Source organism: Staurois parvus, unplaced genomic scaffold (assembly GCF_062004578.1).
Source record: "Staurois parvus isolate SC_StPar_1 unplaced genomic scaffold, SC_StPar_1.0 ptg000087l, whole genome shotgun sequence".
Taxonomy (NCBI): Eukaryota; Metazoa; Chordata; class Amphibia; order Anura; family Ranidae; genus Staurois; species Staurois parvus.
The window spans coordinates 11,663,981-11,688,702 of record NW_028317883.1 but is presented as its reverse complement, the minus strand read 5'-3'; the positions used below and the strand labels follow the sequence as shown (position 1 = coordinate 11,688,702).

The 24,722-nt window shown below is 42.0% G+C and overlaps 1 non-coding gene across 1 annotated transcript; it reads right to left on the bottom strand.

Moving 5' to 3' along the window:
• Positions 1-1,051: 1,051 nt before the first annotated feature.
• Positions 1,052-1,158, bottom strand: LOC149468430 (U6 spliceosomal RNA). The gene has a single exon (XR_016311726.1). It is a non-coding gene; the product is annotated as a U6 spliceosomal RNA (small nuclear RNA).
• Positions 1,159-24,722: the final 23,564 nt, after the last annotated feature.

Below are 24,722 nucleotides of genomic sequence, written 5' to 3'. Positions count from 1 at the left end.
GGCCTAGCCAGTCTCCAGACCTAAATCCAATAGAACATCTTTGGAGGGAGCTGAAACTCCGTGTTGCTCAGCGACAGCCCCGAAACCTGACAGATCTAGAGGAGATCTGTGTGGAGGAGTGGGCCAAAATCCCTGTTGCAGTGTGTGCAAACCTGGTCAAGAACTACAGGAAACGTTTGACCTCTGTAATTGCAAACAAAGGCTTCTGTACCAAATATTAACACTGATTTTCTCAGGTGTTCAAATACTTATAGACCAGATGCGATTTCTCCTGCGCTCTAGGGCCCAGACCGGTGGCGAGTAGATGGAACCAAAACCAGAAAAAACGACCACCAGTGTATTTAAAGGTTGTGCAGCTCCAAACGAGGCTGGGGAAGCCCGGCCGATACTGCAAAGTGAAACAAAAAACAAGAAGCGCACCAACCTTGTGCATTACCTCTGTAACCAAATTTATTAATTGAAGAATGGTACTCACAAACAGCAAATAAAATCAGGCATGTAGTTCTCAAAGGGACTTCAGAGATAAGGAGCCAGCGCGAATCCCATCATGGGGGTAGACACTCAGTACAGCTGACGCGTTTCGAAGGCCATGCCTTCTTCCTCAGAGAAGCAATGACCGTTCTCTTGCTCAGGAATGAAATAGTGTACACACACCTGTAACATTGAGAAACTCTAGCAGTCACAGTCTCCAGGCCTTAGGATTCCCTCCCAAACAAAGGAATGTTCACTCATTCAGCCTTTTAAGTTTTTTTTTTCCTCTTTTTTAACAACTCCTAGCTATTTCTTCCTGGAATCCATCTGCCCTTAAGCAGGATGTTGTACTTAGCTGAGAAAGCCCCTCCTCCAGATGAAAGAAAAGAAAAAGCATATGAACACTCCTGGGATGTAGGACATAATTTTGGCCTAGGCCAGAAACCAGGTAGCAACTGAAGAAATTTAAAAACATTGTTAAAACAAGTAAATATAATATACCTTCCTACCTATTTACTAATGCTAGCAGTACAAGGATTAGAAATAGTTAATGTTGTTTGAGAGAGTTTAGTTCCCCTTTAAAAATATAGGACGCTTTGCGAATTTGCGTGTCATCCTTGTACAGGGGCCATGCTAATATTCTCTGTATCGTTCCAATTTTGGTATATGTGATGCTGAAGCAAGCACCTTTTAACACTTTTAGTGTAACTGAAGAATAATGAAGAGTTCTTTAACAGTACAACCTTCAGCTCTGCCTTTTTAGTTCCGACAGCCATAGTTCTGCACAATAAAGGTCCAGCATTAACAGCAGATGGCCACCCAACTCTTCCATAGTCCTCACAGTAGGTCCCTAATAGGTGGGTTCTTCACCCAAGCCTGTTATGGGCCTACCCAGAAGGGTTCTCTTTCTAACTCTACAAGCTTTCCTATCAATATACAAGGGGTAGGTTTTTCCCATTACCCTCTGCACCAGTCTCTTTCAGCTCAAGAATATAAAGGACAGACTAGCCCCGCCCACTATGTTCTCCCAGGGGAGGGATTCACTAAAAGGGGTACTAACCCCTCCTTACAAGTGTAATAAACACAGACCATGATAATAATGCTTCCTCCTACTGTTAATCAATGGACAAATGCCCACTTGTATTGATGGTCAGTGGAAAGTGCTCAATTACAATAATGGCTAATAGAAAAGTGTCCCCTTACACTGGTGTTCAGTGGAAAATGCCCCCTTACATTGGTGGTCAGGGGAATTTTTAACATCCTTTGGAGGAACCCTAAGGTTCCACAGAACCCTGGGTAGGCTGGCCTACATATTTTGAGGTATAAAGTGTGCCCCTTCCCCATCTCAGAACATTAACAGGTATGTAATTATTCCTGTCTAAAATCAAAAGTATTATATGGGGTTTAAAAGTGAATCTACCTCACTAAACCATTGCTACACACAGTAAAGAGACAAATTCTTCTTCAACCACCATAAGATTCACATTTCAATAAAACTCTCCCAGCTAATACTGCTGCATGAAGTCACCATGGAATTCCCCAACAACCCATAGACTACACTACTTCATTATGTGCTTAATGACAAGTCATCATTAATCTGTTCTGTCTGAGCCATCTGCTCTTGTCTTCTGCAATGCTAGAAAAAAAAAAGACACAACCTTGTCTGGTGTGTTACAAATCCCTACATAAAGCTATATTTTGACAGACAAGTGCAAATATAGTATGCATTTTACCCTAAATAACCGGAAGACACTGAGGAAGAAGTACATGTAGCCTGCTCTGACCTGGATGCCATATGGCAGGGATGTCAAACTGGCGACGCTCCAGCTGTTGTGAAACTACAAGTCCCATCTACCCCCTCTACCTTTGGGAGTCATGCTTGTAACTGTCAATCTTGCAATGCCTCATGGGACTTATAGTTTGGCAACAGCTGGAGGGCCGCCAGTTTGACACCTGTGCAATATAGGATTGTTCAGCTTTATTAAAATTGCTTTTTGAAAGCTGTGTCCACTGCAGTTCATACTGACACCTGAAAGGTGGTTAGGCTGCTTTAAACCTAGGGATAGCTATAGACCGGTAAAGCTGCCCCCAGCTAAAAAGAACAGATATTTCTCTGCCTATTCTTGCTTGAATCTCCTTTAACAATGATCCTCTGTGTTTTTCAATCCTGATTTGACCAGCAAACAGGGTGATGCATACAAGTGTGAGATATCTTTCTTTTCTTTGCAGAAAATACAGCAATCAGTGGTGGAGATTTTCCAGCATGTCAGAAAGTCTGTAATGCTTTCTAGTACATCATGGGACACAGAGCAGGCTATAAATATTACTATCTGGGTTATGCACCACCTAGAGGTGAATGGACACTGGCAGACCAAAAACATACAGGATGCCCTCCCCTATATAACCCCTCGTACATGGGAAGTCCCTCAGTTTTTTCTCCAGTGTCTTGAAGGTGATGGTCACTGAAGTTCAGCTCTCTGTAAGAGCAGTGCCGGTCTCAGAAAGGATATAATAGGAATAAATGGGCGGAGCTTTCTGTGACATCACCTCGTTGCAGCCGGTGGTCTGACACCATGGGAATTTTAAATGTTTACACTGCCTTTGTGCGCCTTATCTATGTAAGTGCAATACTTTAATAAATTCTCTGCTGGTTTATCGGGTTGCACTATGAAGTTTTCTTCTTCTGTTTTAAACCTTTCCTTGCATGATGTGGAGAGCTGTCTGATGTGATGGATTCGTTCAAGTGAACCTGCAGTTGTCCATTCATCTCCTATTCATCTCCTTGATACGGCTAACTAGGGTGTCAGTGTGGGATCTGAACACCATCTGCTCATTTGATCTCTTGATTGGAGATCAAAGTGTCTGGTAAGAGGCTGATTTTTTCTTTTGTGTCAAGCATTTGTGGACACCTATGCACTTTCCGTTGGAGGATTTCTTTAGCACACAGCAATGTGTTATTGGATTCTGGGACTTTTAATTATTTAATATATGAATGTGTACTTATATCATTTCAATTAATTTATGCACATTTTTTATGTAGCAGTATGTATTTGATTATTGTTTATAATTGGTGTACAGCGCACTCATTTTTTATATGTTTTATATTTTCTTGTGTTCAGGGTAAGAGTAGCAGCAGTTCACTAATAGTTTCACTATTGTTTCAGAATACATATTTTTTTTACACATTTATTCACATATTGCATTGTCTGGGGTGTATCGCAGGTTTTTTCCCCTTTTTTTTCTTTTACAATAGGAATCAATGGACTGCATAATCGGATCCGTTCAGATGGCTAAAAGCTAAAATGGATGGTACCCGGCCCTGCTGAAAAGATGAAGTTGCAGGGATTGCTTGTAATGCAGCCTTATTGTGCTGGATCCTGTGTAAAGGGGACCCTGTGTAGTTGTTATCTGACCAAGGTGTTTCTGACAGGGTGCTATACAGGTCCAAGGCCCCAAGGAAGGGAAAGGGGACTAAGTCCTTGAAGGTCTTTTTTGTGACAAGCCCACCATGATGGGTGAATATTGGACTTATGTTATGATTCAGAGTCCTGCGGCGGGAATGGTAAGTTTACATTGCAGTTTTTCATTTAAAATCTGACTGGTTGTTCTCCCGGTGGCCACTGAGGGCAGTGTACTGTTGGTCTGCTGGGCCATGCTTCCTGAAGGAGTGTTGGGCTGAAGTTTCTCATCCAGCCACTAGAGGCTAGAGGGCCGCTCTTTATAGCCTACTCTTGTCCGGTGGAGACAGGAAGTAGGAGGGGTGGCCATTTTGGTTTATAGTTTGTAGTTACCTGTGGACTGACGGCTTGTTGCCTGGATGTGAATGTGTTAAGTATTACCGATGTGTGAGTTACATGACCAGACAGGACATGATTATACACTGCATCAGTCTGCATAATCCTGGGGGGCTTATACAACTGTTTTTTGAAACACCCCTACAGGGGTATCAGTGCACTTAAAGGAAATTGGGTCTCCAGAGTAGCTTGCATTTGATCTGCAGGAGCTTACATTTAGGCTTCACCAAAAGCAGCATAGAGGCTGCAATCAGGCTGAGCTTGATGCATATATACTTGACTAGGCCTGGAAGTCTAGTATGGAACCAAGTGCAATTCATTTTGACACAGCTCTTTAAGGAAAGTGGGGCAGTTGCAGAATTGTATTAAGTTATTGCATGCATACCTGCGTAATTATAATTGCATTATCTGCGTCATTATAATGCATACACTGCGTACAGACATGCATTCTTAATGCATAAGCTGCATCCAGACATGCAAACCTAATGCATAAACTGCATCTAGACATGCATACCTAATGCATAAACTTCAGCCAGACATGCATACTTAACGGATAAACTGCATCCACACATGCATACCTAATGCCTAAACTGCATGGGTAAATGCATACTGAATTGCATAAATTGCATGCGTACAGTACATACTGTCGCGATCGCACAGTCGCCGCCACCAAAATGCGACAATCGCACGATCGCGACTAACAGTAATACGTCATGCCCACGGCGTCAGACCCCAGACCTTCTCACCAAAACTCGTGACCGAAGGACCGGCCGATCTAAAACCGCAGTGTGACGCGTGTAACAAGGCCCCACCCAGCTGCACCCTGCACAGCGATTGTCCAGCTAATGGGCTACAATCGGTGCCTGCAGCCTGAATGCGCTTGTTACTGGGTCGAGTTAATTACACAACTAACCCTTCTACTGCCACCACCATCTTGAAATGTACAGAGAAGACGGACTCTGTCAGAAATACACTATAATGATTGAAAAGTCACCTGTCCAATATGGTCAATTGGGCAGGGAGTAAACAAACACAGTAGCGTCTCTTCAAAAGGCAGGAATTCGTGAATTGCAGGTAAGCGCTTAAAAACAGTTTAACACTTTCAGAAAGAAAGATTTATTACTAAAAGAGTCAAACAGGTGCAATAAAATATTTACAAAGAGATGTCACAAAAATATATATATATATGTATATAAAGACACAGCAGAGATAATAGGAAGAAGATTACAGGGTTAAGTTACTTGCCCTTAGCCTGGGTTTGCAGATCCAAGTTGCAGAGCAGGATGATTCTATATCTCCTCCTTTGATGTTAGCTGGGAGATCTGTATGTCCAAAACTAGCTTTTAGGCTTGCAGCCTGTTCTTTTTTTAAAAAATACCTCTGCCGGGGGAGGGGGGTTGGCCTTGAGTCTGCCCAATACAATATGTTGGGCAGAATGTCAGTGGACTCTCAGTTAAAACTAACAGCTTCATACCTCATGATATGAAACACACAGTTGACCTGAGGAATGTTCAATTAACTTTCAAGTCCAGTAGAAAAGCTATCTTATCTTGATGGGGGAGAAAGTTACACTTCGGCATACTGCTGGCACCAAACTAGGGATGCTTAACCTGGGCTGACCCACACCATCTGTCAGGAGATAACGTTTTCCTCCCAGGAAGGGCCTTCAGGGACCTTGAAATTTGTCTAAAGAGGATGTTGGTACCTATTTTACTTATAAAATAATAGAGATCCGCTCGCTTTTTGTCTAATATTTACTAGTTTTTAACGTAGATGAAAAACAATCAGATATTGTGGAGGTGTAATGATGACAGACTATATTCTTCTTCTAGCTCTCAGTACTTATGTGGCAACTGTTTATATTCACCAATATTAAAGTATAACTAAAAGCAACACTGTTTTCTAAAAGTTTTGGATAGAGTGGAAAGGGATTAGAACATCTGTCAGATTTTATTCAGGAGATTCATCCTCTCTATTTGTCCTGTTTACCATTATCATTGCAAGTGAAAGTAAAAGAAAATCCCACATTTTTGTTTTCCCCAGAAAAGTAATAGGGGAAATCTTCCAATGGGGACACGGGTTCTGGTGACCTGGGGGTCCCCAAGGAATTCCCTTAATTTTGGGGGGATTTTCCATTCACTTCCTGTTTTGGCTATGGGACAGGAAGTTAAGGGAAATATCCGAAATGGCACACGGATGGTGAAAAAAAAATCTGACAGGGATTATAATCCTCCCTTATTCTATCCAAAATGAAAAAAAAAAGTTTTACTTATACTTCTACTTTAAAGTGAAACTAAAGTCTTGTTTTTTTAAAAAAACAAAAAAACAAACCTGTCATACTTTCCTGCTCTGTGCAGCAGTTTTGCACAGAGCAGCCCGGATCCTCCTCTTCTCGGGTTCCCCACCGGCACTCCAGGACCGTTCCTCCTGTATGGGGGGCACCCAAGCAGGCAACTTCCCAAGCTGAGGCTCTGCGTGTCCATTTACATGGTTCTGCTCTGCCCCCTCCCTCTCCTGAGTGGCTCGCAAATGGCTCCCACTGCTACCTCAGCCAAGCAGGAGTGAGAATCCCTGGAGAACCAAGGCTCTCGTGGACATCACTGGATCGGAATTGGACACAGGTAAGTGTTAGGGGGGCTGGGAGGACTGCTACACACAGAAGATTTTTTTACCTTCATGAACAGAACGGAGAGAAGATCCTCCGCCCGCTGTCACAGGAAGAGGGGAGGGCAGAGGCTGCAGATCCTGAAACATGTTACATGTTCCACCCTAAAAACAGATGGAACATGTTCTGAAGGTGAACTTGTCCTTTAAAGCAGAACTGAAGGCAAACTTTTTAAAAATATTAGAGTAAGAGAGGGTTATGACCCCTGTCAGGTTTTTTTTGCCATCTGTGTCCCTTTAGGGATATTTCCCTTGACTAACTGTCCCATAGCCATAACAAGTGAGAGAAAATCCCTCCAAACTGAGGGGAATCCTATGTAGTCACAGTGCTAGTGTACCAATTGGAAGATTCTGTTCTTGTTCTGATGACTTCTTACACTTCTCAATGGTCACCAGAGTAAAATCTCCCTAACAGGGACACATACAGCAATAAAAACCTTGTAGGCAAGTGCCTACCTATAATGCATTTTTATGGATAATTTAAAGTGGAATTTCACTCTCTTAATCAGCATTGACCATTTTGAATCCTTATGCTGTTAGTGTTAGTAAATAGGATAATATATCATATATGCTTGTTTTAAACTGTTTGTTTTACATTTCTTTAGTTATTTCCTAGTTTCCATGCCTAGGAAAATAATGTCATACATCCCAGGAATCTTCAGGAGGGGAGGAGGGCTTTCTCAGTGAAGCACACCCTTCTGTCTGTATGCGTGAGCTAAGGGCAGATGGATTCTAGGAAGTAAATGCTACATGCATACCCTTACTCAAGATGGCCATGGACAGAAATGCTAGGGGGTGTTTTTGTAAGTGATTTCTCAACAAAATAAAGCATGGAGACATGGATGGGCTAAATGGCTAAATGGTTAGCACTTTTGCTAAATGGCAGTACTAGGGTCATCCCAGCCACGGCACCTCCTGCCTGGAGTTTGCATGTTCTCCCTGTGCCTGCGTGGGTTTCCTCCGGGTACTCCGGTTTCCTCCCACACTCCAAAGACATGCTGGTAGGTGAATTGGATCCTGTCTAAATTGGCCCTAGTTTGTGTATGTAGGAATGTAAGTTAGGGACCTTAGATTGTACGCCCCTTGAGGGTTAGGGACTGATGTGAATGTACAATATATATGTAAAGTGCTGCATAAATTGATGGTGCTATATAAGTACCTGAAATAAATAAATAAATGGATAGATGGGTGAGTTTGCTGTGAATATTAAAAATTAATTAAATAGTGCTTTTGGTTTGTGGTGCTCAGATACAGTGCAGTTCTGCTTTAAATTACTGTATCTGCATATTTAAGTATTGGGCTGATGCATGTTGGGGGGTAAAGTGGTTGTAAACACTTACATATACCCAGTGAAGTGATTGGCCTCATGTGACACACAGAGATGAAACAAATCCTTCTACATAAGTTGTACCTGTTTATCTGCAGTATTCTCTGCTATACAGGTGAAACTCGAAAAATTAGAATATCGTGCAAAGTTCATTTATTTCAGTAATACAACTTAAAAGGTGAAACTAATATATGAGATAGACTCATTACATGCAAAACAAGATAGTTCAAGCCGTGATTTGTCATAATTGTGATGATTATGGCTTACAGCTCATGAAAACCCCAAATCCACAATCTCAGAAAATTAGAATATTACATGCAATCAATAAAACAAGGATTGTACATAGAACAATATCGGACCTCTGAAAAGTAAAAGCATGCATATGTACTCAGTACTTGGTTTGGGTCCCTTTTGCAGCAATGACTGCCTCAATGCAGTGTGGCATGGAAGCCATCAGCCTGTGGCACTGCTGAGGTGTTGTGGAAGACCAGGATGCTTCAATAGCGGCCTTCAGCTCTTCTGCATTGTTCGGTCTCATGTCTCTCATCTTTCTCTTGGCAATGCCCCATAGATTCTCTATGGGGTTCAGGTCAGGTGAGTTTGCTGGCCAATCAAGCACAGTAATCCCACGGTCATTGAACCAGGTTTTGGTGCTTTTGGCAGTGTGGACAGGTGCCAAGTCCTGCTGGAAAATGAAGTCAGCATCCCCATAAAGCTCGTCTGCGGAAGGAAGCACGAAGTGCTCCAAAATCTTCTGGTAGACGACTGCGTTAACCCCGAACTTAATGAAGCACAGTGGACCAACACCAGCAGATGACATGGCTCCCTAAATCAACACAGACTGTGGAAACTTCACACTGGATTTCAAGCATCTTGCAGTGTGTGCCTCTCCATTCTTCCTCCATACTCTGGGTCTTTGGTTTCCAAATGAGATGCAAAAGTTGCTCTCATCAGAAAAGAGGACTTTGGACCACTGAGCAACAGACCAGGTCTGTTTTTCTTTAGCCCAGGTAAGACGCTTCTGACGTTGTTTGTTGTTCGGGAGCGGCTTGACAAGAGGAATACAACATTTGAAGCCCATGTCCAGGATCCGTCTGTGTGTGGTGGTTCTTGATGCACTGACTCCAGCCTCAGTCCACTCCTTGTGAAAGTCCCCAACACTTTTGAATGGCCTTTTCCTGACAAACCTCTCCAGGCTGCTGTCATCCCTTCTGCTTGTGCACCTTTTTCTTCTACACTTTTCCCTTCCACATAACTTTCTATTAATGTGCTTTGATACAGCACTTTGGGAACATCCAACTTCTTTTGCAATTACCTTTTGAGGCTTTCCCTCCTTTATGGAGGGTGTCAATGATGGTTTTCTGCACAACTGTCAGGTCAGCAGTCTTTCCCATGATTGTGATTCCTACTGAACCAGACTGAGAGACCATTTAATGGCTCAGGAACCCTTGGCAGGTGTTATGGCTTAATTATATGATTAGAGTGGGACACTTTGAGCCTAGAATATTGCACCTTTTCACAATATTCTAATTTTCTGAGATTGTGGATTTGGGGTTTTCATGAGCTGTAAACCATAATCATCACAATTATGACAAATCACGGCTTGAACTATCTTGCTTTGCATGTAATGAGTCTATCTCATATATTAGTTTCACCTTTTAAGTTGCATTACTGAAATAAATGAACTTTTGCACGATATTCTAATTTTTCGAGTTTCACCTGTACATCTGTTCAAAGTACTGAATTTTTAAAGCTTGTCTGAGAGTTCAGAGAAAATGGGGGAGAACTGAAGTTACACTCTGCAAAACTCAGTGAGGAGTGCACCTCCCTCCACACAGCTCACAGGAACAGAGCTGGGGTTGTCATTCTGCTGGAGGTCCCTCCCTGTCACCATTTTTCTCTTGGTGTCAGGATAACTTGCCAGAAGTGACTCATGCTGATAGCAGAGGAACAAAGCAGCAGACAGAAATGACACTTATGGGTTGATTTAGTAAAGCTAGAGAGTGCAAAATCTGGTGCAGCTCTGCATAGAAACCAGTCTGCTTCCAGGGTTTTTTTTGTCAAAGCTTAATTGAACAAGCTGAAGTTAGAAGCTGATTGGCTGCCATGCACAGCTGCACTAGAATTTGCACTCTCCAGTTTTAGTAAATCAATCTTAGCGCTCTTAACTGAGACATATACACACTATAGAACAGCCTTTTAGAACCTTTTCAACACAGAGGAACCCTTGAAATAACTTTCCAGTCTCAGGGAACTGCTGCTAAAAAGTCTATACCTACAACACATGATACATTAGTGTGGTAGACAGAGGGAAGAATGCTCCTTACACTTGTGGTCATTGGGAAGAATTACCCCCTTACAGATAGCTAAAATGATCAATGGTGTCATTGGGAACTTATCTGAGAGGCAGAAACAACTCATTGCTCAAGGAACCCCTAGCAACCCCTGGAGGAACCCTGGTTGAGAAACTTTGCTATAAAAGGATATGCTTTGCTCATATTTTATATCTGAGTTTTACAACCACTTTAATGTGCTTTGTGACATGGATTCATCTGCATATTTGTCACTTTCTGTATTCTATGGAATTTATACACGGGAGCCGACTGTAGAGAGTCCAGTGTGGGAGCTGCATAGGGAGGCCCTGTGTACCAGTGTTTTCCTGACAAATTCTCCTCCAATGGGACCTGTTCTTTAAGGTATCTATGTGTATAGACATTGCTGCATGGACTTCTTCATTTTAAAGGTATGGGGAGCACCGCTAAGAGCAGTCACAGGTAATATATGCACCACTAAATATATGAACAGCCAGTTGAAAGCATCGTACAGCCATGTGTATGAGCAAATGTTCTGCACCAAAACGTTCTACCTCAAGAGTGAATTACATAATGATTCAGTAAATGGAATCTACGTTCTGAAGAAAGGTTGTCTGTGTCATTTACTGGGAAAATAAAGATCTTTGGTTTATTAAGGTGTAGTCATTGTGTATTATACAGAACTGGGAACAAAGCTACATTCAACCCTGTCTTGAAAAAGATGAAGAAGCGTTTCATACAGTAAGAGTATAACCTATCATACGTAAAGGTTGTGTACAATTATGAATATCAGAGGGAGAAGCCAACAGCAGAAGCAGTGACAGGGGTTCTGGTAATGAGGTTAGTACTTCATGTTCCCCACTTAGTGTCATGGCCTTCATATTGGAACCCCCTGCAGTACAGGACCAAACCTGGGTTCACGGTGTGCAAGGCCTTCAAAAATGAAATATGGTGGCCCAAGGGCAGAATACCATCAAGGTGCAGAGTTACCATGTGAGACAAGCTGGTAGAGATAAGTACATGCTCAGTTCAGTACTTTCTTTGAGTGCTTCAGGGTCTAATGCTGGGACAAAAAGGATTAGACCAGGTCACTGATTGGGAGGATGAAGAAGACGTTGTCCTTATGTAAAGGTGTGTTACCATAACCATTTTAGGACTTCCAGCCTGAAAGTGTTAAGGCCACCTAATGTAAGTGTCCTTTGTAAACTTGTACAGATTAAAGCGTTAACAAGTGAAAGTAAGGAAAGTACCATTCCCGCAACAACCAATGCCAATAAAAAACAACATTCTTAACACTAAGTACAAGTAGCCAATGGGTTCACGTGCTGATAAAAACATGCAGATAGAAACAGAAAGCAGAGTGGCAAATAGAAAAGCTCATCATTGTCCCAATTCCTGTTTCGCTGTCACTCACAGGATGGGGCAAGTCCAGGAAGCAAGTGGGTTGAATGATGCTGGCCATCAGACTGAGGACATGTAGCCGAAAAAAAGCAATACTGCATGGGAAATCTTTGGGTTAAAGGTAGGTAGTTTGAAGTTTTGCTTTAAATTTCAGTAACACCCCGGTCACATCAAACCAGACTTTGAAATCGTGCTACTTACAGTGAAGTCGCACGATTTCAAAGTCGGGTGACATGTTGATTTCAGGTGCGATTTGCAAGACATCTGACACAGATGTTTATGCAAATCACACCAAAAGTAGGGCATGTACTACTTTAGAAATTGGTGCGGCTCCGACCAAGTCGGAACCACACAGATATGACCACTGTAATTGAGACTTGGCATGCGATTTGCAAGTTGTTTCTCATGCAAATCACATGCCAATTCGCATCCAGTGTGACTGGGGACTAAATGATGAAAAAGCTGCAAGCAACTTTTTTTTTCCACTTGAAGCAACAAATGCCAAAAACAGTCACCATCATAGTTACATAATTACATAGTTACATAGTTAGTCTGGCTGAAAAAAGACAAAAGTCCATCCAGTTCAACCATTAAAAAAAAGCAAAACGTTATAATCCTTCACCCATAGTTGATCCAGAGGAAGGTAAAAAAAAACCCAGCAAAGCATGATCCAATGTGCTCCTGCAGGAGAAAAAATTCCTTCCTGATCCCCCAAGAGGCAATCAGATATTCACTGTGTCAACTTTACCTATAAATGTTGGTATCCTGTTATATTCTGTGTATCCAAAAAAGAATCCAGACTTTTTTTTAAAGCCATCCACGGAGCTGGCCAGAACCAACTCTTGAGGGAGTCTATTCAACATTTTAACAGCTCTTACTGTGAAGAAACCTTTCCATGTTTGGAGATTAAATTTCTTTTCTTCCAGTTGTAAAGAGTGCCCCCTTGTCCTCTGTGATGACCTCAGGGTGAATAGCTCTACACAGAGTTCACTATATGAACTACTGATGTATTTATACATGTTGATCATATCCCCTTTAATCTCTTATCAATTTGGTTGCCCTTGTTTGTACTTTTCTCCAGTTCCCCAATGTTCTTTTTGTGAATTGATGCCCAAAACTGAACTGCATATTCCAGATAAGGTCTTACTAATGATTTGTACAGAGGTAATATGATCTCTCTCTCTGGAGTCTATATCTCTTTTAATACAAGAGAGGATTTTGCTCGCTTTAGAAACCGCAGCTTGGCATTGCATGCCATTATTAAGCTTGTATACTTTATCTTACACATTAGCCGTGTGTGGGGAACTGTCTCAAATGCTTTTGCAAAATCCAAGTATACCACATCCACCGCCACCCCTCTGTCCAAGGTTTTGCTCACCTCTTCATAACAAGAAATCAGATTTGTTTGACAACTTCTGTCTTTCATGAATCCATGCTCTCTGTTGCTTAAAATATTTTTTTCCAGCAAGAACTCATCTATGTGGTCTTTTATTAAACTCTCCAGTATCTTCCCAACTATAGAAGTTAAACTAACAGGTCTATAATTACTTGGTAAAGATTTTGACCTCTTTTTAAATATTGGCACCACATTGGCCTTATTGGTCTTTTATTAACCACTTACGGTCTGTCCATAGTACATTTACTGCTGCAGGGCAGGCCCTGTGCGCAAAATCACGTATATATACGTGATTCTGCATTTCTGGGTAGGGGGCACATGCGAGGCAAGCGACCGCCCTAACTGCGCCACCGGTCGCGGCCCCGGGTGTCAGTCACTGGGTCCCGGCTGGTAACTACCTGCCAGCACCCCGTGATTACCGATGATCGCCGACAGGGAGGAGGGCTGCATTGTTTACCAACAGCTCTCCTCCCTGTCAGTTTGGGCACACTGCTCGGGATAGCTGAGCACAGCAAAAAGTCCAAAATATTGTTTTTTTCTCAAAATTGTCAGTCGGTGTCAGTAGGTCACTGTCACTTGATACATTGCACACAGTGTTGGCAGAATCAGGCCTGATCTCTGCTGGCACTTTCCGGTAAATTTTGATGACTCTCATATACAGCAGAATGCCAGTACTAGTGCCGCTCTACCCTTTGGTGAACTGGCGAGCACCAGCGGCCTAGTATATTCTGGTCTTTCACATACCAGCACTGCAGTATCACTTGGTGACGTGGTAAGTACCATAAGTGCAGTACAAGCTGGTGTGGCGGCGAGCACAAATATTGTCCCGCAACCACCTAAAATTCGCTCACAGGCTCATAGAGCCCCTAGTATCCTTTCGGATGTGCTTGCAAATCCCGATTGGCAGCCCACAAATTCTGCAGCACCTGTACTTTCCCCATTCACTGCTCAACCTGGAATTCAGGTGGAAACAGCAAATTTAACTACTCCCCTTGATTTTTTGGAGCTGTTTTTCATGGAAGATCTGTATGCATTGATTGTGGATCAAAGCAAATTATATGCACAACAATTTATTGCCGCCAACCCAAATTCAAATCTTGCCAGACCATTCGCATGGAAACCCATTACGGTTTCCAAATGTAAAATTTTTTTGAGCCTGGCCCTCAACATAGGCATTACAAAAAAAATTAATTGTGGTTGTATTGGTCCACAGACCCAATTCATCATATGCCCGTGTTCTCTGCTGCCATGGCCAGGCATAGATATGAGAGTATAATGTGTTTTATGCATTTCAACGACAGCACACTCTGTCGTCCTTGGGGTGACCCTGAATTTGACCGGCTTCACAAAATCCGGCCCCTCGTAAATCACCTTAACCAACAATTTGCAGATGTCTATACTCCCCAGCAATAAAAATCTGCGTTGATGAGTCCCTCATTAATTTTTCTGGCCGCCTTGCATTCAAACAATTTCTCCCCAGCAAGCGCGCCAGATATGGGGTCAAGATGTCAAAGACCTGTGAGAGGGCAACAGGTTATACATATATGTTTTGGATTTACAAGGGAAAAGATAGTCACGTGGAGCCCCCCAGATGGAGATTAGTGACAAGATAGTTTGGGACTTGATGTCATCCTTTTTCTACACGGAGTACCACTTATACGTGGACAATTTTTATTCAAGCGTGCCACTATTTAGACATTTGTAAAATCTTGGAATTGACGCATGTGGCATCGTGCCACCTAATTGTGCCCACCATAAGAAGTGGGTGGATGCAGGGCGGTATATTCTAATGGTGGGCATACCACACACTTTTTATGGCAGAGATTTCTTATTCTATCTTGGTGAGATTAGATAATGTAAGGGCAGAGGAGATATCTAGAGTTTGATAGACCCAGATTTCTCAAAAAAGAATGTATGACAATGCCCATTGAAGTTATAGGGGATATTTGCACTTCCTGTGATAGCATTAAAAGTGATAAATAAAAATGAATGGGACAGTGTAAAAATAAGAAAAAATATTAAAATAACTTTAAAAAAAACAAAAAGTGCCCCCGCGCGTGGACCTGTGTGCACGAGCGCTGAGCCTGTGCTGGTATGTAAACAGCGGATGCACCATGCATGTGAGGTATCGCCGTGAACGTCAGATCAAGGGCAGTAATTCTGGCACTAGACCTCCTCTGTAAATCTAAAATGGTAGCTTGCAAAGGCTTTTAAATCGTTGCCTATGGATATTAAAAATGTATGCCGTTTTGTCGCCATTGCACGTGGCATGCACAGTTTTAAAGTATCTATTTACTCAGCCTACCATCATCTTTTATACTTTACCAAATAATTGGCCATTATATTGTGTTTTTGTGCATTGTATTTTTTAAAACAAATTGCGTTTGAAAAATCGCTGTGCGAGTACTATGTGACATAAAAAATTGCAACACCCACCATTTTAGTCACTAGGGTGTCTGCTTTAAAAAAATATATAATGTTTGGGGGTTCAAAGCAATTTCCTAGCAAAAAATTACAGATTTTTTTTTCATGTGAACAAAAAGTGTCAGAAAAGGCTTGGTCTTCCGGTGGTTAGAAGAGTGAATTGTGTGTGGCATAAACTTCTAATACTGGGCATAAAATGCCCCCACCACCCAAAACGACTCCTTTTTGGAAAGTAGATACCCCAAACTAATTGCTGAGAGGCATGTTGAGTCAATAGAAGAATTTTATTTTTTTACCACAAGTTTTTGGAAAATGACAAAAAAAACATTTATTTTTTTTTTTACACAAAATTGTTACTTAAATGATTTATTGCTCACACATGCCATCAGTATATGTGGAATTACTCCCCAAAATACATTCCGCTACTTCTCCCGAGTATGTGGGTATCACATGTGAAAGATGTTTTGGCAGTCTAGCCAAGCACAGGACCCCAAAATCCAATAAGCACCTTTAGGATTTTAAAGGGCTTTATTTCCTCATTACACTTCCTGACTATTTATCACAGTTTCGGAGGCCCTGAAATGCCAGGATAGCACCAAACCCCCCAAATGACCAATTTTTGGAAAGTACACACCCTAAGGAATTTGATAAGAAGCATGGGGCGTATTTTGCAGATCTGATTTGTTGCCACAAGTTTTTTTGAAAATGAAGAAAGAAAATAAAAATATATTTTTTCTTTTTTTTTTATATTTCAAAACCTCATGAGAAAAAAATAGGATCTGCAAACAACTCACCATGCCTCTTTTTAAATTCCTTGGGGTGTCTACTTTCCAAAAAGGGCTCATTTGGGTGGGGTTTGGTGCTATCCTGGCATTTCAAGGCCTCCGAAACTGTGATAGGCAGTGAGGAAGTGAAATGAGGAAGTTACACACCTTCAGGCTTTTAAAGTGGTCATTGGATTTCAGGCTCCTGTATGTGGCTAGGCTCCCAAAACGTCACACTTGTGGTATCCCCATACTCGGTAAAAGTAGCAGAATGTATTTTGGTGTGTAATTCCACATATACCCATGGCTTGTGTGAGAAATATATAATTTGTAAAAAAAAAAACGTTTTTGTCATTTTCCAAAAACGTGAAAAAAAAAAATCTTCCATTGACTCAATATGCCTCTCAGCAGATAGCTTAGGGTATCTACATTCTGAAAAGGGGTCATTTGGGGGTGTTTGAACTGTCCTGGTATTTTAGCACCTCAAGAAATGTGATGGGCAGTCAGAAAGTAAAAGCTGTGTAAATTCCATTATCTATACCATAGTTTGTAGATGATGTAACTTTCTCACAAAGCAATCAATATACACTTCTTGGGATTTTTTTAATCAAAAACATGTAGCAGAATACATTTTGGCCTAAATTTTTGACGAAATTTGAATTTTTTGTATATTTTTTATTACAGAAATGAGAAAATATAATTTGTTTTTCAAAAAACATTTTTTTATTTACATTTTTGTTTATAGCGCCAAAAATAAAAAGCGCACAGGTGATCAAATATCACCAAAAGAAAGCTCTATTTGTGTAAAAAAAGGACATAAATTTAGTTTATGTACCCTATTGCATGACTGTGCAACTGTCAGTAAACTAGTGCAGTGGGTTAATTGCAGTATCTACAGTTGTGTCCAAAATTATTCAACCCCCACTGAAATTGAGTGTTTTGGCCAGTTTGACATTGCTTTTGATCATTCAGTCATCTTGCTTACATTTACATTAAAGAGGCACTTGTAGGTCAGACAAATATAACATAACAGTTATAATGAAATAACCACAAATGTCTTTTCTGTGCTCACAGCATTATCAGTTTTATTCAACCCCCAAGTGACATTCAATCTTAGTACTTAGTACAGCATCCTTTTACAGTTATAACAGCTTTTAAACGTGAAGCATAGCTTGACACAAGTGTCTTGCAGCGATCTACGGGTATCTTCGCCCATTCTTCATGGGCAAAGGCCTCCAGTTCAGTCACATTCTTAGGCTTGCGCACTGCAACTGCTTTCTTTAAGTCCCACCAGAGGTTCTCAATCGGATTTAAGTCTGGTGACTGCGATGGCCACTCCAAAATGTTCCAGCCTTTCCTCTGCAACCATGCTCTAGTGGACTTGGAGGTATGCTTGGGATCATTGTCCTGTTGAAAGGTCCAACGTCTCCCAAGCCTCAGGTGTGTGACGGACTGCATCACGTTTCCATCCAATATCTCCTGGTACTGAAGAGAATTCATGGTACCTTGCACACGCTGAAGCTTCCCTGTACCTGCAGAAGCAAAACAGCCCCAAAGCATGATTGACCCTCCACCATGCTTCACAGTAGGCAAGGTGTTCTTTTCATCATAGGCCTTGTTCTTCCTCCTCCAAACATAGCGTTGATCCATGGGCCCAAACAGTTCTAATTTTGTTTCATCAGTCCACAGAACACTATCCCACAACTTTTGTGGTTTGTCCACATGGCTTTTGGCATACTGCAGTCGACTCTTCTTATTCTTTGGAGACAGCAAGGGGGTACGCCTGGGAGTTCTGGCACGGAGGCCTTCATTACGCAGTGTGCGTCTTATTGTCTGGGCTGAAACTTCTGTACCCACATCTGACAAATCTTTTCTCAGTTCCTCAGCAGTCACACGGGGACTTCTCTCCACTCTACGCTTCAGGTAGCGCACAGCAGTCGAAGTCAGCATCTTCTTTCTGCCACGACCAGGTAGCGTTTCAACAGTGCCCTTTGCCTTGAATTTGCGAATGATGCTTCCTAAGGTGTCTCTTGGTATGTTTAACATCTTTGCAATCTTCTTATAGCCATTGCCCTTCCTGTGAAGAGAAATCACCTCTTCTCTTGTCTTCCTGGACCATTCTCTTGCCTTCACCATGTTTGTAACCACACCAGTAAATGTCTAGAAGGAGCTGAGTATCACAGTCATTTTAAAGCTGCCTAATTGGTGCTTATTATGCTTGATTGCTGCTCGGTGACATCCACAGGTGTTTTCAATACCTGATGGAAAGCACCTGTATGAACCTCTGTTCTTCAGAGTGGTAGTCTTTAAGGGGTTGAATAATTGTGGCAATGAAGAAACCACATAAGAACCATTTACTACTGTATTACATAAACAATTGATGTCATTTTAGTTGCATTTGGGTAGTTACAACGTCCTTGTAGGATTTGATTCTGAATACAATTCCAAATGTACACTATAGTCCCTAAACCCCTTTACAGCATTGGGGGTTGAATAATTTTGGACACAACTGTATACTATAGTTTGTAGACACTATAACTTTTAAAGCAATGAATATACACTTATTGGAATTTTTTTTACCAAAAACATATAGTAGAGTACATTTTGGCAAAAATGTATGACTAACGTTGAGTTTAGTTTAACTTTTTGTTTTTTTTATAGCCGAAAGTAAAAAATATAATTTTTCTTCAAAATTTTCGGTCTTTTTTGTTTATAGCGTGAAAAATAAAATGCACAGGTGATCAAATACCACTGAAAGAAAGCTCTATCTGTGTGAAAAAAAGGATGTGAATTTTGTTTGGGTGCAGCATTGCATGACCGCGTAATTATCAGTTGAAATAGTGCAGAGCCAAATAGCAAAAATAGGCCTGATCATTAAGGGAGGTAAATCCTCAGGATGGCAAGTGGTTAAACTCTCCAGTATCTTCCCAGCTATAGAACTTAAACTAACAGGTCTATAATTAGATTAGATTTTCACCCCTTTTTAAATATTGGCACTACATTGGCCTTACGCCAATCCAGTGGTACTATGCCAGTCATTAAAGAGTCCCTAAAAATTAGAAGCAATGGCTTTGAAATGACAGAGCTCAATTCTTTAAGGACCCGTGGGTGTATGACATCCAGTCCAGGTACTTTATTCACCTTTATACTATCTAAATATTTTTGGATCATATCAATTGTGAGCCAATGTGGATCATCTGGAGCTGTGTCAATACCATGCCCATTATGGACAAGAGCTCTCCCATGCTCCTTTGTATACACAGAGATGAAGAAGGTATTAAATACATTTGCCTTCTCTTTGTCCCCAGTCACCCACTCTAGATTATTTTGTAAAGGGCCTACATGCTTGGACTGGACCTTTTTACTGTTAATATATTTGAAGAAATTTTGGGGGTTGGTCCTGCTATCCTTTGCAATCTGTCGTTTTGTTTTCAATTTTTGCAGCCTTTATTTCCTTTTTGCATATTCTGTTATATTCTTTGTAATGTTTAAACGATGATAGCATTTCTTCATTTTTATATTTAATAAAAGCTCTTTTCTCATTATCTATAGCTTTTTTAACTTTGGCTGTAAGCCGTATAGGTTTGATTTTTAGCCTTTTAAACTTGTTGCCCAAGGGAACATATTTTGAAGTGTGTTCACATAGTCTTTTTGAAGCACTCCCATTTCCGTGTTGTGCTCATTGATGCCAATATTCCCTCCCAGTCTTGGAGAGCAGCTCTCAGCCTTGGAGAATTAGCTCTCTTAAAATTGAGTGTTTTTATTTTTCCCCTTTGTGCTTGCTGTTTACAGCTAACAATTAAATGAAATCGTGTTATTGTCACTGCTACCCAGATTTTCTTTTATATGGACATTCATAATAAGCTCTGCATGGTTTGAGATTACCAGGTCCAGCAGAGCATCATTCCTAGTTGGGGCTTCTATGAACTGAAAATTGTCCTGTACTAGGTTTAAACATTTTTGCCCTTTAACTGTTCCTGCAGTACCATTACTCCAGTCAGTTTCCTGGTAGTTAAGATCTGTGCAAGAAGCTGAGTCTCCACCTCCGAATTAACATTGGGAGGCCTATAACAAACTCCACTGATTACCTTTGTAGTACGCACCCCCATGTGCAGTTCCACCCATAATACTTCAGCCTCATCACACTCTCCATCAACTAGGTCCTCTTTCATGCTCACTGTGGCCGGGATGTGATCGTGATCAGACATGTACTGGACATGTACTGCTGGAGCTGTAATACGGTCTCTTATTTGCCTATTGTCAGCTTGACTTTTCACACTTTTCATGGGGATCCTTGGCCCAGCGGACCTCTCCTACATCACCATGCCACTTGCAAAACCCCTCTCCTCTTGCGGTAGGCCAACTCCTTCCCGCCCCTCTCCCTCCTCTTGGCCAAGAGATCTGCTCCCTGCAACATGTCAGCCAGCACTCAGACTCCATCGGTGGCTGCAGACGAGACCTCGACATCAAGCGCTGACATTCTGGCCGTGATCACCACCTGTAAGGAGACGCTGATGGCTAAAATAGACTTCCTGGCAACAGACATCAGTCTTATCCGCCATGATCTTGAGGGATTTCGGTCCTGCGTCTTGGAGGTGGAGGGTCAGGTTGCTGTGGTAGAGGACATGATCCGTTCAGACTCCCGCGAGCTGAAGGCCCTACAGATTCAGGTAAAGGCGATCCAAGAGTGAGCTGTAGATACTGAAAACCAGCTTAGACGAAATAACATTTTGGGCATTCCTGAGAGGGCTGAATTTGCCAAACACCTGATTTAACCTAACATACCACCCCACTTCATAGTGGAGCGTGCCCATAGGGTCCCACCAACACCTCCTCCGGGGGCCCCCCACGCCCGTTTCTTCTACACCTCCCCAATTATCGGGACAAAATCCTTGCTGCGGCCTGCACCGCACCTGACCTGACCTGTTCTGTGAGAATGCTAAGCTGCTAATTTTTCCAGATTACTCTCAGGAGATCCAGCAACACCGCAAATCCTTCTCTGAAATCCGCAGGCGACTCCGAGGCATCCATTTCAGTCTTCTCTATCCCAGCAAGCTGAGGATCTCTGATGGGGGCTGGACCTGTTTCTTTGAGACACCTGAGGTCGCCGCCGACTGGATGGATGCTCATTAGGTCTGGTACCTTACCTGCTGTTAACGAACACTTTGGCTCCATGGATATCAGCTAAGTGCCTTCTCTCCCTTCCACTGTTTTCCTCTCTTGTGTGACGATGGATGCTGGGAGACCCCTTTTCCTCCACCTGCTGAAGATCTGCTACATTGGTGTCACAGGGTCCCCTTTCCTGCCTTGTTTTTTTTCTCCTATCGAACATACCAATCATCCTGCTCCATCCTGGAGCTTCAGCCCATGTCTAGCTAGACCTTACAGCTTTTCTACGGTTGCGGTCCTCCCCCCCCCTTTTTTTTCCTTCTCTTTTTGTTTTTTCCTGTTTATCTCCCCCCCCCATGTTTCCCTGAAGTGGGAAGCCTCTTTTGTTATTGTGACATTTGGTCATAGTATTGCACTACTGCCTGTACTTGTTATTGTTTAGGGTAAAAGCCCCATCTGCCTTTCCCATTTTTAAGGGAGGATGCAGGTAGAGGGTAGGGTATGCACCTCAGTGCGTGTTTGGGTTCTTGGTAATGTTTTATCTGTTCTGGTTCACTGTTGTTCCTGGCCGTGGTGGGGAATGCTGCTTCTGAGATGCCATCCCTGGTTCTATAGTCTCCTGCAAATGTTTCTAATCTACTTTGTACATGTTGGCCACTTCTAACGAAGCTTCCTTCATGGTCCTCTTGTGGAATGTCCGTGAATTAAATTAAAACGTGCTCTTCTCTTGCAATACCTCAAAACCCATTCCCCCCACATTTGACTTCTTCAAGAGACGCATCTCATGGGCAGCAAACTCCTGGCTCTTAAAAAGCCATGGATTCAGAAAGCCTTCCATGCTACTTATTTCACTTATGCCAGAGGAGTATCAATCCTGGTTAGCAAATCTCTACCATGTGTGATCGAGACAATTCATACTGACCCACAAGAGAAATATGTTTTACTGGTTTTCACGTTATGGGGTCAACGGTATGTTGTCGCCTCGATATATATCCCCCTGCCCTTCTCCTCTACAATGCTATACACACTTCTGGAGAGGATTGCCCCGCCAAATTGTTAATTATGGGGGACTTTAATGCCATCTTAGCTCCCGATCTGAACAAACCTACCCCCCTAAACACTTCTCCTCTGATCTTGTTAATTGGGCACAGGCAGCAGGTGTGGAAGAAGTTTGGAGATTGAAACATCCCACCACTCAATCATATTCCTGCTTCTCCACATCCTAGAAAATTTCCTCTCGTATCGACCTAGCTTTTGCTAACCCCACATTATTGGTTGATGTCCTCTCTGCCTCCTACCTGCCCAGCGGGTTGTCAGACCATTGTCTGCTGGCCCTGAGGCTCTGCTCCCCCCTTCTCGTACCGCCTCCCTCTGGCAATTGGGACCTCACTGGATTTCCCACCCATTGGTTGCAGACGCTATTCCGCCTTTGCTAAGTGAGTTTTGGGATAATAATGCCGGGTCATCCTTTAAGTCATACACACGAGGACAATACATTTCCTCAATTGCTGTGATCCGCAAAGCTAATACTGCTACCACTCACATCCTTCAGGAGTCAGTGGATGTCATGTTTCACATGACTGTCATATTGACTGTCATATGCCTTTAAATGTTTTCAGTGTTTTGTCTCTGCTCCTCCCTTTCCTTTAGTTTAGCTAATGTTGCATAGATAGCCCTCCCCCCGTCCCAGAGATGCATTGCAACAGCCTCATGGCAAGAAGCAGAAACAGTATATTCTTTCGACCTATCAAATGTTTATTGTTGTAAGAGTCTCTCAGTTTATGGAATAAACTTCACAAGATATGCAAGATATCATTCTGATTGAGTCACTGACTGTGGACCCCAACTGAGGTTGAAGTTATCACTATCTCATCACAATTGTAAGTTACAGAGATCACACTATCAATGCTTAGATTGGACACACAGAACAGTCGAAAGAACAGTGGAATGCTTCATAAGAATCCTTGCTAACTAGTATACACAGTGAGATGTTACATGGACACTGGATATAACAGCTATAGAGAGCGCAGCTACCTCTACACAAGTCTGTACATGCCTCCAAGTATATCCCAGAATAACACTCATCAGTGTCAGGACAAATTATTGATGTGAATGTTTTACAACTGCAAGTTTATACACTGCATGTGTACACATTACAACACAACTCTTGTCTGTGAACTTATAAGAAAGAAAAAGAAAATATTCCTGCAATTATTGCATTAAAACCTGAACTCAGCCACAGAAGAAGTTATACATTTCTCTACGCTTTCTATCAACCCCTCTCCTTGCTAACATGATGTTTCAGGAAAGTAATATACAGTCTGGGGAAACTAATACTCAGCCACAATCAGAGCTACATCCAGAGCAGGACTTAGATAAGAGAGAAGAAATCCATCTTGGAAACTGCAAGAGAATTTCAATACTGATAAAGAAGAATTGCTGTCTAATATTAATGCCTTATGGTCTAATACTGTTAAATGCATGTCTGCTCTCTCCCAACAATCTCATGAGCCAATACAACTAGAGGGCGCTATCCAGCAATTGAATGTTGCTTATGAGAATTATCAAAGACTGTGTGTTAAATATATTACTCTGTTAAAACGGTACAACTCTCAATGGTCATTGGAAGAATTAAGGAGTTTTGAGGAGCTCAATCTTGAAAGAGACAATTTAGTGGTGCGAACAAAGACAAAGGCGAGAATAGCACAGCTTCATGAATCCAGATCTTATCACTCTGCATATACTAGACGCTCCTCAAGATCTTCCAAATCCATACAATCAAGATCTTCTACACTCAGTCAACAACTAATAAAAGCCCGTGCTGATGCTGATGCTTCTAATATTCAGGCAGCTTTCGCCCAAAGGAAAGCAGAAATGGAGGTTCAGGCTGCACATAAGAAAGCAGAAATGAAGGCTCAGGCCGCACAAATGAAAACACAAATAGAGGCTCAGGCCACAGAAATGGAGGCTCAGGCCGCAAATCAGAAAGCAGAGAAAGAAGCTGAAGCCACATGCCAAAAGGCAGAAATTTAAGTTTTGGAAAAACAATGTGAGCATGCC